Source organism: Anabrus simplex, chromosome 14, assembly GCF_040414725.1.
Source record: "Anabrus simplex isolate iqAnaSimp1 chromosome 14, ASM4041472v1, whole genome shotgun sequence".
NCBI classification, from domain to species: domain Eukaryota; kingdom Metazoa; phylum Arthropoda; class Insecta; order Orthoptera; family Tettigoniidae; genus Anabrus; species Anabrus simplex.
In genome coordinates this window covers 37,867,084-37,885,660 of record NC_090278.1, presented here as the reverse complement: position 1 = coordinate 37,885,660, position 18,577 = coordinate 37,867,084, and the positions used below count along the sequence as shown (strand labels likewise).

The 18,577-nt window shown below is 42.3% G+C and overlaps 1 protein-coding gene across 1 annotated transcript in view; it reads right to left on the bottom strand.

Moving 5' to 3' along the window:
* Positions 1-18,289, bottom strand: part of LOC136885238 (adenylyl cyclase 78C) — a 1,041,122-nt gene extending 1,022,833 nt beyond the window's left edge. Inside the window, exon 1 of the mRNA XM_067157709.2 lies at positions 17,856-18,289. The gene's annotated coding sequence lies outside the window, so the exon portion shown is untranslated. The remainder of the gene's footprint in view (positions 1-17,855) is intronic.
* Between the last annotated feature and the right edge of the window lie 288 nt (positions 18,290-18,577).

Genomic DNA, 18,577 nt, shown 5'->3' with positions numbered 1-18,577 from the left:
TAATAATAATAATAATAATAATAACAATAATAATAATACCGGGCGAGTTGGTCGTGCGGTTAGGAGCGCGCAGCTGTGAACTTGCATCCGGGAGATAGTGGGTTCGAACCCCACTGTCGGCAGCCCTGAATATGGTTTTCCGTGGTTTCCCATTTTCACACCACGCAAATGATGGGACTGTACCTTAATTAAGGCCACGGTCGTATCCATCCCACTCCTAGCTCTTTCCTATCCCATCGTCGCCGTAAGACCGATCTGTGTCGGTGCGACGTAAAGCAAATAGCAGTAATAATAATAATAATAATAATAATAATAATAATAATAATAATAATAATAATAGGTAAGGTAAGGGTTATTCTGCCCGAAGGCAGGTCCGAACCTCCGCAGAGGTGTTCCTGAGCCGGAGTTTACGTGCGGTAGGGTGGCCAGTTCCTTTCCGCTCCTGCATTCCCTTATCTCCCACCAACAGCGCGTGGCAACCCATCCAACTCCTGACCACGCCCGATGTTGCTTAACTTCGGAGATCTCACGGAATCCGGTGTTTCAACACGGCTACGGCCGTTGGATAATAATAATAATAATAATAATAATAATAATAATAATAATAATAATAATAATAATAATAATGTCCTAAGACCAGAGGCTTTGTATGCAGCGGAATGCCCTGCTATGAACAAGAAAGGCCTGTTAGACAAATTGCAAATTAAAGAACGATTTTAAGGTAAATTCTTGGTCCAATTAAGAGGGGAGACCCAGCTTAACACGGGGAAAATAGGTCAATATTAATTCGATTGTTATGTATGCTACAAACGTTGTTGACAAATGCTGCACATATTCCATTATTGACATGCTTCAGAGCAACCAGAAGCAACTTCAATAATGTCAAAATTCTAATTATAAAATTTTCAAATAAAATGTTCAAAATTTTCCGCCTTTTTAACAATATAACAGCATTGTTCCCTTCATAACTCTCTTACTGTTTCACGGATAATTATGATTTTTTCAGGGTTTCCTCCCATAGTGTTGTACTACAATCTGTACCTCATTCAGATTTTATATAACGTACTTATTTACAAAAATATTAATATTTTCAGGTGCTGGGAATAAAAACTCGGCAAAAATATCTAAATCACAGTCTATGTCAATGATTGAGGTTCATTTTGTAGCTGGAGGTTTGTTACACACTTTAAAAAGGAAAAGTACGAAAATTCTTATAAACCTGGAATTTATAAGGGAAACAGTGAAATATTGTTAAAAAGGTGTGAAATTTTGAACATTTTATTTTAAAATATTATAATTATTACATGTTTGACATTATTGAAGTTGCTTCTGATTGCCAGGAAGCATGCCAATACTGGGACATGTGCAGCAATTGTCAACAACAATTGTAGCATATTTAACAATCGAATGAAAATTAACCTTCTTTTTCCTTTGTTAAGCTGTTTCTCCCCCCTAAAGACAAAGATGAATATAGACGTCGGCATAACCTTGAGCTGTATACTCATGTCCAGCAGATCTCTGTTGTCACGGGAGAAGGAGAATTGCATTTCGTGGCCACTTGCTAAGAATGAAATCAACACGAGTATCGAACGACATCTATATAAAAATAAAAAAAACCACATGGCGCAACAGCTCCAAACGGCCTTGGCCTACCAAGTAACCGCTGCTCAGCCCGAAGGCCTGCAGATTACGAGGTGTCGTGTGGTCAGCACAACGAATCTTCACGACCGTTATTCTTGGCTCTCTAGACCGGGGTCGCAATCTCACCGTCAGATAGCTCCCCAATTGTAATCACATAAGCTGAACCAGCCCTCAGATCAAGGTAAAAATCCCTGACCTGGCCGGGAATCAAACCCGGGACCTCTGGGTTAGAGCCAGGCACACTACCCCTACACTGCAGCGCTCACACCTATTTTAAAGATAAGAGGGCTCAGCCAACTTGGTTCAAGGAGGTGAAAAGGGACCTACAGGAGATGGGGGTCACTTATGAAGATATACAAGAACGCAACCCACTCAGGAGGAAACTAAAAGACCACCAGAGTTTTCAAGAAAGGCGAAAGTTGAAGACGGGAAAGAGGAAAGGAAAGAGCAACACCGACAACGAATGAAGAAGCAATGGGCAAAGATCAATGCCCGGAGAAGAACGTGGTCCTTAGTTCGCCGATACGAACAAAATAATAATAATAATAATAATAATAATAATAATAATAATAATAATAATAATAATAATAATAATAATAATAGTGTAATAATAATGTCCGCTTCTGTGGTGCAGTGGTTAGTGTGATTAGCTGCCACCCCCAGAGACCCGGCTTCGATTCCCGGTTCTGTCACGCAAGTTTGAAAAGTGGCACGAAGGCTGGAACGGGGTCCACTCAGTCTCCGGAGGTCAACTGAGCAGAGGAGGGTTCGATTCCCACCTCAGCCATCCTCGAAGTGGTTTCCGTGGTTTCCCACTTCTCTTCCAGGCAAATGCCGGGATGGTACCTCACTAAAGGCCACGGCCGCTTCCTTCCCTCTTCGTTGTCTATCGCTCCTAATCTCCCCATCCCCCTGCAAGGCCCCTGTTCAGCATAGCAGGTGAGGCCGCCTGGGTGAGGTACTGGTCATCCTCCCCAGTTGTAACCCCCGCCAGAAAACAGCTCGCAACCCTCCCAATAATGCATAATTAGAATTAGAGGATCATCCCCCAATGTCTCACGCTGCAGGACACTGCCCTTGAGGCGGTACAGGTGGGATCGCTCGCTGAGTCCAAAGTAAAAACAAACCCTAGAGGGTAAACAGATTAAGTAAGAAAGAAATAAATAATAATAGTAATAATAATATTTGCCGAGCAAATTGGCCGTACGGTTAAGGTCACGTAGGTGTGAGCTTGCACTCGGGAGGCGGTGGGTTCGAATCCCACCGTTGGCAGCACTGAAGATGGTTTCCATGGTTTCCCATTTTCACACCAAGCAAATATTGAGACTGTACCTTACTTAAGGCCACGGTCACTACCTTCCGGATCCCAAGCCTGCGCCGCCGTAAACCCTTCATGTGTTAGAGACAAAAAGCAGATGTAATAATAATAATAATAATAATAATAATAATAATAATAATAATAATAATAATAATAATAATAATAATAATAATAACGGCATGTGGCCTCCGAATGGGCCTGGTGCAGGTCTTTCGAGCTGACACCGTATAGGTGACCTGCGCGTCTGCGAGGTTGGGCCTTATTAATGATGTAGGCGGCACACATAACCAGCCTTCGAACTATCGGAATTAACGAATTAACGTTAAAATCCTCGACCCAGCCGATAATCGAACCAGGGACACTCTGGACCGAATGCCAGCACGCTAACCATTTGGCCATGGAGCCGGACTATGAAATAATATAATATTTAAAAATTTATCTCCATTGTACGATGCAGTTCAGTTTCAAAAAATATTAATAATATTATTGTCGTTATTATTATTATTATTATTATTATTATTATTATTAGTGAACAACCCTATTAGGATTACGCAGAGTATTTAGAGGCATACTTTTGACTTAATTTGTGCCCATATTTCTTCCATACTTTTACTGTGGACTTCCTTTCTTTCTCTTCAGACCAGGTTGTTCCAGTCTTCTTCTTTGATCTTTCCTCTTAGTCAACTTGCCATTCGTGAATTTTGGATCTGAAGATTACCCAGTTTTGGGCATCTGCTAGTGTAATTCCTGCCTTATCGGATAGGTTTTGATTTCGCCAGACCATTTCATTGTGTCTGTTTTGGGTTTCCTTCTGTTTTCATAGAATTCGACTACTGTATTTGTTTTATTAGTATGTCTGGGTCCATTTTTAATATGACCATTGAATCTTAACCTTATTATTATTATTATTATTATTATTATTATTATTATTATTATTATTATTCCTTCTTTCATAATCCGTTTTAACTTCCAGGGTTTATTCCCCTCGGACTCAACGAGGAATTCCACCTCTACCACCTCAAGGGCAGTGTCCTGGAGCATGAGACTTTCGGCCGTGTGGATACAGCTGAGGAGGGGGACCAATACCCCGCCCAGGCGGCCTCACCTGCTATACTGAACAGCGGTCTTGTGGGGGGGATGGGAAGACTGGAAGTGATAGACAAGGAAGAGAGAAAGAAGCGGCCGCGGCCTTAAGTTAGGTACCATCCCGGCATTTGCCTGGAAGAGAAGTGGGAAATCACGGAAAACCACTTCGAGGATGGCTGAGGTGGGAATCGAACCCACCTCTACTCAGTTGACCTCCCGAGGCTGTGTGGACCCCGTCCTAGCCCTACAGTTTAACGTGGAATATAAACCACTGTGGCGAGATTTTCTACTCCAAAAATCTTACTTGAATTGATAGAACTTAGTTTAGTTTAGTTTAGTTTAGTAATGTTTTACACTGACTGACAGAGCAAATGCAACACCAAGAAGGAGTGGTCAGAACTTTATGCTAATTGCAGGGTAGACTGACGTCACTGAGGTATGCTCATGATGTGAAATGCGCCGCTGTGCTGCGCACGTAGCGAACGATAAATGGGACACGGCGTTGGCGAATGGCCCACTTCGTACCGTGATTTCTCAGCCGACAGTCATTGTAGAACGTGTTGTCGTGTGCCACAGGACACGTGTATAGCTAAGAATGCCAGGCCGCCGTCAACGGAGGCATTTCCAGCAGACAGACGACTTTACGAGGGGTATGGTGATCGGGCTGAGAAGGGCAGGTTGGTCGCTTCGTCAAATCGCAGCCGATACCCATAGGGATGTGTCCACGGAGCAGCGCCTGTGGCGAAGATGGTTGGCGCAGGGACATGTGGCACGTGCGAGGGGTCCAGGCGCAGCCCGAGTGACGTCAGCACGCGAGGATCGGCGCATCCGCCGCCAAGCGGTGGCAGCCCCGCACGCCACGTCAACCGCCATTCTTCAGCATGTGCAAGACACCCTGGCTGTTCCAATATCGACCAAAACAATTTCCCGTCGATTGGTTGAAGGAGGCCTGCACTCCCGGCGTCCGCTCAGAAGACTACCATTGACTCCACAGCATAGACGTGCACGCCTGGCATGGTGCCGGGCTAGAGCGACTTGGATGAGGGAATGGCGGAACGTCGTGTTCTCCGATGAGTCACGCTTCTGTTCTGTCAGTGATAGTCACCGCAGACGAGTGTGGCGTCGGCGTGGAGAAAGGTCAAATCCGGCAGTAACTGTGGAGCGCCCTACCGCTAGACAACGCGGCATCATGGTTTGGGGCGCTATTGCGTATGATTCCACGTCACCTCTAGTGCGTATTCAAGGCACGTTAAATGCCCACCGCTACGTGCAGCATGTGCTGCGGCCGGTGGCACTCCCGTACCTTCAGGGGCTGCCCAATGCTCTGTTTCAGCAGGATAATGCCCGCCCACACACTGCTCGCATCTCCCAACAGGCTCTACGAGGTGTACAGATGCTTCCGTGGCCAGCGTACTCTCCGGATCTCTCACCAATCGAACACGTGTGGGATTTCATTGGACGCCGTTTGCAAACTCTGCCCCAGCCTCGTACGGACGACCAACTGTGGCAAATGGTTGACAGAGAATGGAGAACCATCCCTCAGGACACCATCCGCACTCTTATTGACTCTGTACCTCGACGTGTTTCTGCGTGCATCGCCGCTCGCGGTGGTCCTACATCCTACTGAGTCGATGCCGTGCGCATTGTGTAACCTGCATATCGGTTTGAAATAAACATCAATTATTCGTCCGTGCCGTCTCTGTTTTTTCCCCAACTTTCATCCCTTTCGAACCACTCCTTCTTGGTGTTGCATTTGCTCTGTCAGTCAGTGTATTTTACCTTCAAACTATGGCTGTCAGAATGATTAGTTAATGACAGAGGCACTCAGCTTTCACGCCTGCTTTCATCATAATAATTAGTTAATGACAGAGGCACTTAGCTTTCACGTCCGCTTTATAATAATAAAATAAGAATAATAATAAGAAGACGGTTAATTTATAACTGTTAGGTTTTCAGTCTGTCGAAATTAATGAATAAGTAAAATTTATAAAGTACTTGATAAAGAAAACTTAGAATAGGACATTACATCAAAGATAAACATCTTAATTACCGGGCGAGTTGGCCGTGCGGTTAGGGGCAAGTGGCTGTGAGCTTGCATCCGGGAGACAGTGGTTTCGAATCCTACTGTCAGCAGCCCTGGAGATGGTTTTCCGTGGTTTCCCATTTTCACACTAGGTAAATGCTGGGGCTGTACCTTAATTAAGGCCACGGGCGCTTCTTTCCAACTCCTAAGCCTTTCCTATCCCACTGTCACTACTACTGATCTGCATTTAGGGCAGTCGCCCAGGTGGCAGATTCTCTATCTGTTGTTTTCCTAGCCTTTTCTTAAATTATTGCAAGGAAACTGGAAATTTATTGAACATCTCCCTTGGTAAGTTATTCCAATCCCTAACTCCCCTTCCTATAAACGAATATTTGCCCCAATTTTTCCTCTTGAATTCCAACTTTATCTTCATATTGTGATCTTTCCTATTTTTAAAGACACCATCCAAACTTATTCGTTTACTGATGTCTTCCCACGCCATCTCTCCACTGACAGCTCGGAACATACCACTTAGTCGAGCAGCTCGTCTCCTTTCTTCCAAGTCTTCCCAGCCCAAACTTTGTAACATTTTTGTAATGCTACTCTTTTGTCGGAAATCGCCCAGAACAAATCGAGCTGCTTTTCTTTGGATTTTTTCCAGTTCCTGAATCAAATAATTCTGGTAAGGGTCCCATACACTGGAACCATACTGAAGTTGAGGTCTCACCAGAGACAAATATGCTCTCTCCTTTACATCTTTACTACAACCCCTAAATACTCTCATAACCATGTGTACCCTTTATTTACAATCATATTTATGTGATTACCCCAATGAAGATCTTTCCTTATATTTATACCTAGGTATTTACAATGACCCCTTTATTAGACCTATCTGTGTCGGTGCGACGTAAAGCCACAAGCAAAGACATCTTAATTAAAATGTAGAGTATGGGATATAGTAGCATATCTCAAGTACGTATTTGATTACTTATTTACAAGAAGGAGCTATACAAAATGACTGAAGAATTGTTATAGTAGCCCCTGTGCATAAAGGAAAGGGTGATTACTTAAAGGCGAAAATAACAGCCCAGTCATTTTTGTCGTGTGTTGCATGTATGATTTGGGAAAGCATTGTTTCTGATTACATTAAACCTGTTCGTGAAATTAAAAACTGGTTCGATAGAAGGCAGTTCGCGTTAAGGAAAGGTGTGTCCACCGAAACTCAGCTTGTACGATTCCAACACGTTATAGCACATATCTCAGATTCAGGAGGTCAAATGAACTGTATAGCGATTGACCTATCTAAAGCAATTTGATAGGGTAGATCATGGGAGACTACTGGCAAAAATGAGTGCAACTGAACTGAAAAAAAATAGAGTGACTGAAAGGGTGGCTATATTTCTAGAAAAGAGAAGTCGGAGAATTAGAGTTATCTGATCGTATAATCAATAAGAAGGCAGTACCTCAAGTCAAGGCAGTATTATTGGAACTTTAATTTTTCTTCTGTATAAATGATATGAGAGCAATCAGAGACAAGGCTTCGTGCGGATGATGTTTTACTGTATAGAGTAATCAGTTACAAGATTGTGAGCAACTGCAAAACGATATGGACAATGTTGTGAGATGGACAGCAGGCAATGGTATGATTATAAACGGTGATAAAAGTCAGGTTCTGAGTTTCACAAAGAGGTAAAGCCCTCTTAGTTTTAATTACTGCGTTGACGGGGTGAATGTTCCTTTCGGGGATCACTGTAAGTACCTAGATGTTAATATAAGTGATATAAGGGTAATCACATAAACGGGATACGGGTACAACAGGGTATTTAGGGGTTGTAGTAAGGATGTAAAGGAGAGGGCAGCTAGGGTATTGTTCCAGTGTATGGGACCCCTCACCCCGATTACACGATTTGATAACAGGAAAAATTCCAAAGAAAAGCAGCTCGATTTGTTCTAGGTGATTTCCGACAAAAGAGCAGAGCAACGAAAATGTTGCAAAGTTAGGACCGGGAAGACTTGGAAGTAAGGAGACAAGCTGTTGGACTAAGTGGTATATTCCGAGCTGTCAGTGGAGAGATAGGGTGCGATGACATTAGTAGACGAATAAGTTTGAGTGGTGTCTTTAAAAGTAGGAAAGATCACAATATGAAGATAAAGTTGGAATGCAAGAGGACATTGGGGCAAATATTCCTTTATAGGAAAGGGAGTTAGGGATTGGAATAACTTACCAAGCAAAATGTTCAAAAAATTTCAAATTCTTTGCAATTATTTAAGAAAAGAGTAGGTAAACAACAGATAGGTAATCTGCCACCTGGGCTACAGAACTAAATGCAGATCAGTGGTGATTAATTGATTGATTGAAATAGAAATATATTTCAATAATTCTCTATCTTCTTGCGTTATTCCCGCACGATCGCAGGGTACGCATAATTCTATAATAATTCCATTTTAATTAATTTGTTTCTCTTGCAGGTATATTCTGTTATTAAATGTTTCTTTTTTCAGTTTTTTCTAAATGTTATTTATCCATAAATTCATTCCGGCAGAATTCAGTACCCAACAGTTATAAATTAAATGAGACGAGAATGAAAATAAATGGCTTTCACAAATAATAACAACAACAACAATAATGAATTTGAATGTCGTAACCGGAAATGTTTTTATATCCCACAAGCTACTGTTGCGGATTTTAGAGACGAGTGCAGTAGGAACACTGCTATTCCCGGTAAAGCTATCAACACGAGACTGACGTATTTAGCGACTTCAAATACGAGTTGAGCGAGCAGAGATTTACCCTAGCTCGAGCTCTGAAGGCCAACACTTTATAGTCTTAGTTACTCAGCCCGCTTCTGGCCGGGATTTGATCCTATAGCCTTGAAAGAAAGAACAAGCGTGTAACTTAATGAATACACTATCCAGTCGACCTTTCTCCCTCTATTTCCCAAGGTAAACCCGAAATTGAATGTCAACAAAATACTGTACGTGCATTGATTCCTTTGTTATTTGTGTATGTTCTTTCTCTCACTTAATTTCATAACATTCCGGCTATTACGTACCTTCTAAACTCTTACCAGTAATAATAATAATAATAATAATAATAATAATAATAATAATAATAATAATAATAATTGCTTACAATGTTGCTTTACGGGAACGAAAGCTGTGTGGACTCAGGATATCTTATTCATAAGTTAGAAGTAACAGACATGAAAGTAGCAAGAATGATTGCTGGTACAGACAGGTGGGAAGAATGGCAGGAGGATACTCGGAATGAGGAGATAATGTAGGAATGAACTCGATGGATGAAGCTGTACGCATAAACCGGCTTCGGTGGTGGTGTCATGTGAGGCGAATGAAGGAGGATAGGTTACCTAGGAGAATAATGGACTCTGCTATGGAGGGTAAGAGAAGTAGAGGTAGACCAAGAAGACGATGGTTAGACTCTGTTTCTAACGATTTAAAGATAACAGGTATAGAACTAAATGAGGCCACAACACTAGTTGCAAATCGAGGATTGTGGCGACGTTTAGTAAATTCACAGAGGCTTGCATACTGAACGCTGAAAGGCATAACGGTCTATAATGATAATGTATGTAATGTATGTATGTATGTATAATAATAATAATAATAATAATAATAATAATAATAATAATAATAATAATAATAATAATAATAATAATAATAATAATACTTGAAGAAATCAAAAAGGAAGGGAGGAAGATCATTATGAAAACCTTAGGAGCAAGGTACACCCAAGACGGCTACAGGTTGCAATCAATTAAAAGAACAGAAAAGTTCTCAAACATCGAAACTGACAGTAGGAAAAGACGAATTAAATTCTTCGGACATCTCACTAGATTAGCAGAAAATCGATTGACAAGAAGGATAATAGATTATGTGACCTCGCTTAAGAACTCAACAGCCTGGCTTAACGAACTTCGAAAGGACCTCAAAAACGCAAACATAAGTTCAACAGACATTCTAGGAAAAGACATCTTTAGACACAAAGTAAACAACTGGGAAGCTACATCACAGCAACCACAACAAAAACAGTACAGACCAAAGTGGTCGGAAGAACGTAAACAAGGCTTCTCGGAGAGAATGAAAACCTAACGAAAAAAAAAAGACGAACCCACAGAAGAAATTATTTGAGTTATTTGCTTAACGTCTTCCAACAGCAGAATTCACTGCTCCAACAAGAAGAAAAACAACAACGACTACTACTACTACTACTACTACTACTACTACTACTACTACTACTACTACTACTACTACTACTAAAATAATAATAATAATAATAATAATAATAATAATAATAATAATAATAATGTCTGGTTCCATGGTTAAATGGTTAGCGTGCTGGCCTTTGGTCAGAGGGATCCCGGGTTCGAATCCCGGCAGGGTCGGGAATGTTAACTATCATCGGTTAATTTTGCTGGCCCGGGGACTGGGTGCATGTGTCGTCTTCATCATCATTTCATCCTCATCACGACGCGCAGGTCGCCTACGGGAGTCAAATCAAAAGACCTGCATCTGGCGAGCCGTACTTGTCCTCGGACACTCCCGGCACTAAGAGCCATACGCCATTTCATTTTTTCATTTACCGAGCGAGTTGGCCATGCGGTTAGCATCGCGCAGGCGTGAGCTTGCGTTCGGGACATAGTGGGTTCGAATCAAACCGTCGGCAGCCCTGAAGATGTTTTTCCGTAGTTTCCCATTTTAACACCACGTAAGTGTGGGGGCTGTACCTTAATTGAGGCCATGGCTACTTCCTACCCACTCCTATCCCTTTCCTATCTCATTGTCGCCGTAAGACCTATCTGTGTCGGCGCGACGTGAAACAAATTATAAATAATAATATGCCAGGCATTTTGATTTGACGTTAAGACTCCTTGGCTAAATTGTCAGCATTTACGTCTTCGGTTCAGAGGTCCCCGAGTTCGGTTCCCGGTCGGGTCGGGGATTTTAATCACTTCTGATTAATTCTTCTGGCTCTGAGACTTGGAACTTGTGTTTGTCCCAACACTCTAGTTCTTCATATTCAGGCAATGCACCACACTACCAACCACCACAGAAATGTCAATAGTGACTGTATCCCTCAACATAGGATTGATGTTAGGAAGGGCATCCGGCCGTAAAACAGGGCCAGATTCACATGTGGGGGACATAGGCACACCCGCAACTCCACAAGATGTTGGAAAAGCGATAGTAGGAGAAGTGTAGGGGGCAACGCGTCCGCCTGTCACCCAGTGGCCCCGGGTTCGATTGATATCCCTGGCCTGAGGACTGAGTGTTTGTGTCGTCCTTAACGTTCATTTCCTCACATTGAACACTCTACACTTCCGCCATTCCTATTGCACGCAGGTTCATATGGCACGGTGCAAGCAGGGGCGACGCCCCGAATAAATAGCATTTATCCAAAAAAGGAGAAGAAGAATTCATGTTGATTTTACGTCATTTAGGCTACCTCTCTGCCAATTTTGACGTTCCGTTTTCCACTACCAGATCGCAGAGAAATCTTGACTCAGATTTATAACATCCCACCTTAATAGTTTTTTTACAACCAGGTGCCCTTCCTGGCGTCAACATTATCAGTGGATTTAATGAGATGAATGCCGTGATATATCGGTGCCGGCACATAGCCTACTCCTGTCAAATAGCACAAAGTTGTCTACTCAAGGCTTAACGTCCCCAACCGACGGACGAATCACCATCACGCTCCATTTAAACAGTGCGGAAAGGTTTGGAACTGAACCCAGGCTTTTGGCACGCAATCTGATGACGTTGATGATGCTTGTTGTTTAAAGGGGCCTAACATCTAGGTCATCGGCCCCTAATGGTACGAAATGAGACGAAATTAAAAGTCCAAAATCCTCCACTGATCAGAATTCAAAACATGATGACGAACAATGAATGGATGGATGTGAATTTAAAACAATTAGTGGATCCGACCCGTAATGCACAGAAACTGACGAAGAACATAGTATTACTGACCAAGGGACTGCTTCTAGAGCACCATACTGAATCGATGATGCGCGTAGTTTAAAGGGGGTCCAAAACCCAACTCATAGGCTCCTCATAATGGTACTTAACGCTAAGAATGTAGAACCATGGTACTCGTCATGTTGCGGTACTAATCAAAAGTAGCGTATTCCACACATGATGGTACTACTCACATTCGCACATGGTGTTCATCAGATAATGTGTTAACCACAGGGACCCCGCACTATCCCGTGGCGTTCCTCACATAGTGGGTACTTATCACATGTACTGTAAAATGAAATGGCGTATGGCTTTTAGTGCCGGGAGTGTCCGAGGACAAGTTCGGCTCGCCAGATGCAGGTCTTTTGACTTGACTCCCGTAGGCGACCTACGTGTCGTGATGAAGACGAAATGATGACGAAGACGACACATACACCCAGCACCCGTGTCAGCAAAATTTACCAATTAAGGTTAAAGTTCCAGACCCTGCCGGGAATTGAACCCGGGGTCCCTGCGACCAAAGGCCAGCACGCTAACCATTTAGCCATGGAACCGGACACAGGAACTGTAAAAGCCGGCAACCCACTCTGTTGCTACTAATCACAAACTTATTTGGCACCTAACAGTGGTACTAAGCGCAAGTAAAAGCGACCCATGGTGTTTCCCGCGTGGTGGTACTAATTACAAGTAGTTTCATGGTGCTAATACAATCATCCCTTGGTCGTCCCTTTTAGTCGCCTCTTACGACAGACAGGGGATACCGTGCATGTATTCTTCGTCTGCGTCCCCCACCCACAGGGGATTCTGTGTTTGGTCCGCGAGAGGTATTTTATTTCCCTCAAGTCCGCCGGCAAGCCGGTTAGGACCCCCCTATCCGCCATCTGGGACGAGCCACGTGGGAGTATCACCTCTCCTACCCTGCCGGACAACATTCGAATGGTGATTTTTTTTTTTTTTTTTTTTTTCGTTCAACGAAACTCGAAATGGCTAATCACGGTGTCAGCCATTTATAGGCTTGGCGTCTCAACGACCACGTCCGCTAGGCAGGCTAAACATTTAATCGTTTAATAAAAATAAATTACCGCAAGGTTCATTCGTTGGACCTGTGTTTTGACAGAGATACATAAGCTACGTGTGCTATTTAAATGTACACTGACTTTCCGTTTCCAAAATTGGGCCAAATATTCCAGTACCGCTTTGATCCGTAAATACATAAGCGTAACAAACTTTGGAATGATGCCGCGGTAATAGTTTCCTGTTACACTACAACGAAGGCTCTGTTGCACTGTACGGAGGTAAAAAAAAAAAAAAAAAAAAAAAAAACACCTCTCAGTGATTTGATATTCAAATGAAACCTACAGTACAAGGACAAACAGCTTGTTGAATTCGGTATTTTTTATTCTTACGCTGGATTTCAAAAAACAATGTTCAGACATTTAAATCTACTATTTATAAGTAGCTAAAGTGTGTAAGTAGGTTTAAACTGACTGCGAAATATTTGATATAAAACTCATTCTTAAGATGTTTTAGCTCCTTAGCAATGTATCGCCACTATTTCCGCATTCCTGGCAAAGAATTATTTTCTGGTATTATATTTCATTTTTGGGGGGCGAGGGCGGCTCTTTGCTGGATGGTCAAAGTAATGGTGTTCGAATCAGAGGACTCCAGGTTCGATTTCCGGTTGCTAGTCATCATACAAAACCGTAATTGTCGAATACATTCCTGCACCAGGTTTGATGTCAAGCATGCCATTCAGCCGTAAAACTGATCCAAACCCACATGTGCTACACAGATCTCATCCATATCCCCACAGAGTTTGGAAAAAGCGACGGAAACCAAGTAACATTTTACCAAGAAATTCAGTGCGACGTTGTTTTAGTTCCTCAAGAATTTTGGAGAGTACATAATAACTCTGAATACACATGATTTATTTTAAAAATACACACATACAGAAGCGAATTTAGATAATCGGCGCCCTTAGACAGAGAAACATATTATTTCGAGGTGAATCACAGCGAGAGGCTCAAGAGATTCTGGGAAAAGAGGAAACAAATTCATCTGCTAAATAAGTTCAATCCCGCTCCTTAGCTGGGTACAACATTGTGAAAAAAATAATAATAGTATGGCAGACGTTTTCATTTGACGTTATTTACGCTGCCTCTGCGTCAATTTTGACGTTCCGTTTTAAACCACTACCAAATCGCATAGAAATCATTTCGTTTCTCTTAATTTGTGCTTTGCAAGTGGATTACAAATGTAGCCCACTTAGCTGAATAATAATAATAGTAATAATAATAATAATAATAATAATAATAATAATAATAATAATAATAATAAACCTCCTCTGTGGTGTAGTGGTTAGTGTGATTAGCTGCCACCCTCGCAGGCCCGGGTTCGATTGCCGGCTCTCATACGAAATTTGAAAAGTGGTACTAGGACTGGAACGGAGTCCACTCAGCCTCGGGAGTTCAACGGAATAGAGGAGGGTTAGATTCTCACCTCAGCCATCCTCGAAGCGGTTTTCCGTGGATTCCCACTTCTCCAGTCAAATGCCGGGATAGTAACTTAACGCCATAGCCTCGTCCTTCCCTCTTCCTTGCCTATTCGTCCCAATCTTTCCATCCCCCATAAGGCCCCTGTTCAGCATAGCAGGTGAGGCCGCCCGTACGTGGTACTGATCCTTCTCCCCAGTTGTATACCCCGACCCAAAGTCTCACGCTCCAGGACACTGGCCTTAAGGCGGTAGAGGTGTAATCCCTCGCTGAATCCGAGGGAAAAGCCAACCCCAGACGGTAAATAGATTAAGAAAGACAGAAAGAAAGAAATAATAAATGACTGAAGATACCTATGATAAGAAAAATGTGTCAAGGAATACAAAAATTAAACACTATAACACAGTAATCAACCCAGAGAGTCTGTGTGCCACAGAGTGCATGTAATCTATGAAAACCGATGAAATAGAAGAGAGAGAGAGAGAGGAAAGCAAAATCTTGGGACCATTGCAATTTTGAGGACGGAGTGTTTAGACCTGAGAAGAATGTATACAAGGACGAAGAAAATTAAACGTCGGGCTGAGTGGCTCAGACAGTTGAGACGCTAGCCTTCTGACCCCAACTTGGCAGGTTCAATCCTGGCTCAGCCCGGTGATATTTTTCCATGTGGCTATTTCTAGCCGAGTGCAGCCCTTGTACGGCAGACCCTCCGATGAGGGTGGGCGGCATCTGCCATGGTTAGGTAACTGCGTGTTATTGTGGTGGAGGATAGTGTTATGTGTGGTGAGTGAGTTGCAGGGTTGTTGCGGACAGCACAAACACCCATCCCTCGGGCCACTGGAATTAACCAATGAAGGTTAAAATCCCCGACCCGGCCGGGAATCGAACCCGGGACCCTCTGAACCGAAGGCCAGTACGCTGACCATTCAGCCAACGAGTCGGACAGCCCGGTGATATTTGAAGGTATTCAAATAGGCCTACGTCAGACTCGTGTACGTACATTTACTGGCACGTAAAAGAACACCCGTGGGACTTAATTCCGGTACCTCGGCGTCTCCGAAAACCGTAAAAGAGTAGTTAGTGGGACGAAAAGCCATTATTATTATTAAGAAAATGAAAAGCTGTCAAACACTATGAAAAATAAAAGAACGAAATTCTTTGGTCACGTGTTAAAAATAGCAAGGATCTAAGGAGTAAAAGAACAGGTATGACAGAAATTGGAATAACAGAAGATATAGGCCTAATATAAGACAGAACGACTTTCAGAAGATTGATATAAAATATCAAGTATTTCCTAGAGGAGAAGCAGAAGAGGAAAGGTAATAACATCTGGACACAAGAGAGGAGGAAAGAGCAAAATGGAAGGATGAATAACTATTGGAAGTCAAGAAAAGAAGGGCCAAGGTGAATGCACAGTGTAGATGGCCAAAATCGAAAATAATAATCTTTCTTTCTTTCTTAATCCGTTACCATCCAGGGTTGGCTTTCCCCTCGGAGTCAGCGAGGGATCGCACCTCTACCGCCTCAAGGGCAGTGTCTTGGGGAGTGAGACTTTGGGTCGGGAGATACAACCGAGACAGAGGACCAGTACATTTCCCAGGCGGCCTCACCCGCTCGCCGTAAGCCTTGCGTGGGGCATGGCAAGATCGGAATGGATAGACAAAGAAGAGGGCAGGAATCGGCCGTGGCCTGGAGAAGTGGGAAACCACGAAAAATCACTTCGAGGATGGCTGAGGTGGGAATCAATACCCCCTGCACTTAGTTGACCTCCCGAGGCGAATGGGAGGAGGGTGCCAGTTAATTTCACTAACCACTACACCACAAAGGCGGAATAATAATAATAATAATAATAATAATAATAATAATAATAATAATAATAATAATAATAATAATAATTAAGGCCACGGCCGTTTCCTTCCACTTCCTAGGCCTTTCCTATCCCATCGTCGCCATAAGACATATCTGTGTCGGTGCGACGTAAAGCAAATAGCAAAACAAAAAAAAAAGAATAGTTTCTGGACAGAACATCATGTAAAAAAGAGGCGCCCTTTGGATAAAGGGAAGAAGAGAGAAGTATAGGCAGAGAATGCGCGAGCATTGGAAAAATATTAAGTCCCTCTCCAAGCAGAAAAGTTGAACATTGTGGTCCTTAGTTGGCCCACTCATAATATTTTTTTTATTTTTTTGCTAGTTGCTTTACGTCGCACCGGCACAGATAGGTATTATGGTGACGATTGGACAGGGAAGGGCTGGGAGTGGGAAGGAAGTGGCCGTGGCCTTAATTAAGGTACAGCCCCAGCATGTGCCTGGTGTGAAAATGGAAAACCACGGAAACCATTTTCAGGGCTGCCGACAGTGGGGTTCGAACCTACTCTCTCCCGAATACTGGATACTAGCCGCACTTAAGCGACTGCAGCTATCGAGCTCGGTAGATATAATAATAATAATAATAATAATAATAATAATAATAATAATAATAATAATAATAATAATAATAACAACAGGCAACGAGTGGTTACGACGTACTTTCTTGCAAATTCGTCGATCACATCTCCATAGTGTACTCTAGTTATGTTCTGTCAGAATTCATGGAGAGAACGGGAAGTCTGTTGAGTGTATCTTGCGACATGAACGAGTCTTTTGAAGAGTGATAAGGAGGGCTCGGCCAAACAATTGATTGCAGTGGTTGACAAAAAATATTCGTAATACAATCTCTTAAGTTAGGAAACAGTCCTTGAATGCGGTTTTCAAGTAACACATTGTCCAATGCACTGGAGGAGAATATTTTTATTTCGTTGCTGTTAATGTGTGCTTTAAAATGAACAACGTCATAACTCAAAAATGTTTTAAGTAGTCAGTGTAACGCTCTTTCAGTATTCGAGAAAATTTTAATAAGTTCTTTAAGGCATAACATTGAAAAAAGTGCTAATGATCTCACTGTGACAACGTGACATTATTACTAAAACAAAACCTGCCCTCTTTCTGTTGTCAGACAGTTCATTAAATATGAGCTCATAACTGCCAACGTTATTCATATCAATTTCATTGTAAGATACGTTCACGTTCTCGTTTCAAAAGTTTTGAATAACATGTTTTAAAAATTAAACAGTGGAAGCTTAAAAGGCCGCCTCTTAAAATCCGTCGCCCTAGGCAGGTGCCAAGTCAGTCCAGGCCTAAATACGCCTCTGCATACATTTATACCATAATTCCGAGTGAGCTTTGCAAAGAAAAGTGCAATACTTAATAATAATTTCAAATGCTACCAAAGATCATGTCTGCTATAATAAAATTGTGAAATAATGTGTTAAATATTTACCTTGATTTCAGCTTCCAAGAATTCGTCTCCTGTTTGTATATCAGAATTCTTCTGTTTCACTTTCAAAACAAAACACTTCACAACACTGAATTTACTATTTAAAAACAAAAGAGAGTAAGCGAGAATTATATTTCAATAAATACGTTAGTTGTAAAAATTCACAATCCTTTATAACTGTCACTCGTCAAAATTAGAACTTGCTACATAACCTCCAATTGAACATGTTTCTTTTCGCGGGAAACAGTTGAAAGTTAACAAGGTCTCCTGTTGAACATTGCGATGTACGTTCTAGAAGTGCTGTCAAGGTGTCATTCCCGTTGCTAAGTAACGTGAGTCGAGGTAGGAGCTTTAAAAGCACTTCCTATGCGCCCGGTCCGCTGTTCTGTATTTCGCGTAAGCTCCTCGTTCGACGGAAGCGCGCGGCGAAATACATGAGCTAGGGACGGTTCTCCCGCATGAACTCAGACACACCACGTGATTCAGCGCATGGCATAGCGCGAGCAAAGCTTTGCGAACACAAAGGAACACCTCTCTGTCGCAGTCTTTTGTCTTCTTTTAACATCGCTGATTGATTAATGACGAATATAAACAAATGCTGTTCTATCCAAAGAACATAACTGTACAATAACATCAATCTTCATATTGTTGGTATAATCATAATCTGTTTCTAGGTTGGGTTGTGAAACAGAAGGTTAATTGCTTTTATAAAAAGGGAGGATTAC